Source organism: Lactuca virosa, chromosome 4 (assembly GCF_052849685.1).
Source record: "Lactuca virosa cultivar CGN04683 chromosome 4, Lactuca_virosa_CGN04683_v6, whole genome shotgun sequence".
NCBI classification, from domain to species: domain Eukaryota; kingdom Viridiplantae; phylum Streptophyta; class Magnoliopsida; order Asterales; family Asteraceae; genus Lactuca; species Lactuca virosa.
The window spans coordinates 391,334,331-391,336,060 of NC_136429.1; the positions used below are offsets into that span (position 1 = coordinate 391,334,331).

The 1,730-nt window shown below is 32.3% G+C and overlaps 1 long non-coding RNA gene across 1 annotated transcript; it reads left to right on the forward strand.

Moving 5' to 3' along the window:
* Nucleotides 1-394: 394 nt before the first annotated feature.
* Nucleotides 395-1,126, forward strand: LOC145169031 (uncharacterized). Its single transcript, XR_013742253.1, has 4 exons — nt 395-477; nt 563-745; nt 818-938; nt 1,017-1,126. It is a non-coding gene; the product is annotated as an uncharacterized LOC145169031 (long non-coding RNA).
* The last annotated feature ends 604 nt before the right edge of the window (nt 1,127-1,730 follow it).

Genomic DNA, 1,730 nt, shown 5'->3' on the forward strand with positions numbered 1-1,730 from the left:
CAATTACCTCATCACACGAACCAAAAGAAGCGTTAGGAATGACAGACAATGCTCCTCCTCCATGGCTTATTGATATCCAGGTGAGTGTGTCACTTAGCTTTGTTCTGATACATCTTTTTCAGAGCTGTTTGGATGTGTGGTTTAAAGTTGAAAGCTTTAGGGCTGCGAAATGATATTTGTACATGCAAATAAAGGCTTGTGAGTATCATTGAAATCCATACCTAAAACGAAAGACTGAATTTGGATTTTTTTTTTAAATAAAAATCTTCTTCGGGAAGAGATGTGGATTGAAGAAGAAAGAAATGGTTTTTCATTTCACTCTAAATACTTTTCTTTCATGAAATATTTCATAAATTCTCCTCTGAATTCAATCTAGTCTATCATGAATATGATCCAAATTTCACTGCTGCAAGTCTTGATGAAGCATACCTGGATATCACAAAAGTCTGCAAGGAAAGGGATTTATCTGGTGGAGAAGTGAGTCATTTTTTTCTTTCTTTTCATATATGTTGAAAAAAATACAAATTGAAAAATCTTTTTCTTTTTTAATATTTATAAAAAGGTTGTTGAAGAGCTTAGAGAAAATGTGTATAAAGCTACTGGATTAACATGTAGTGCTTGAGTTGCTCCAAATCGGTTACTTGCAAAAGTTTGCTCAGATATAAACAAGCCAAACGGGCAGTTTGTTTTACCTAATGATCAGGTTGCTATAATGACATTTAGATCCTCATTTCCTATACGAAAGGTAGTGCATAATGACTTATATACCCTTTACCCTAATTTCACTTTTTTTTTCTTACCAAAATTCATCTTTTAGATTGGGGAAATTGGAAAAGTAACAGAGCATATCTTAAAAGATGTATTTGAGATCAAGACATGTGAAGATTTGTTGCAGAAAAGCTCCTTACTTTTTGCACTATTCTCTCCTTCATCTGCAGGTATTGTTGTGTTTTTGAAATTTTAATTTTTGTTGGTAAAAAGACGATACTACCCCTGATGGTTTTTGTACAATGTAGAGTTTTTTGTGTCTGTAGGGTTAGGACTTGGGGGAACAGAAGCACCGAATGTTAGATCACAAAAAAGTATGAGCAATGAGAGAACATTTTCTGCAACTAAAGATGAGGCCTTTTTAAATCAGAAATTATGTCATTTATCATTTTATCATTTTGTCATTTATGAGAATTTATCTTTTGTATTTCTTTACTGAATTTTATATTTGTTAAATTGAATTTTCAGTTGAACTTTCGGAGATGCTTTCTGCTAACATGGAGAAAGAAGGTCTACATGGAAAGACACTGACACTCAAACTAAAAACCACATCATTTGAGGTACAATTTCGTTCTTTTTTGATAGAAGGGCATTTTTGTCTTTTTCACACAGCCAAGAGATAAAAAAAATTGAAATTTTTAGGTGAGAACTCGAGCGACGACTTTGCAGAGATATACTGAAACATGCTTCAAAGCTTCTCAAGGCTGAACTTCCTATATCAGTTAGATTAATCGGTAATGTTTAATGTGTAAAAATTAATTTATATAAAATAATAATATTTATTAACGATAATAATTTTTTTTTGTAGGATTGCATATGTCGCATTTTAATGAAGATAAAGGTGGTAGTGGTGTATCTGATCCTAAACAAAGAACCCTTTTGAATTTTATAAAATCTGGAGATGATAACAGGGAAAGTGTAGATAAAGAGCAATCAGATTCATGTTGGGGTTGGAAAACTCT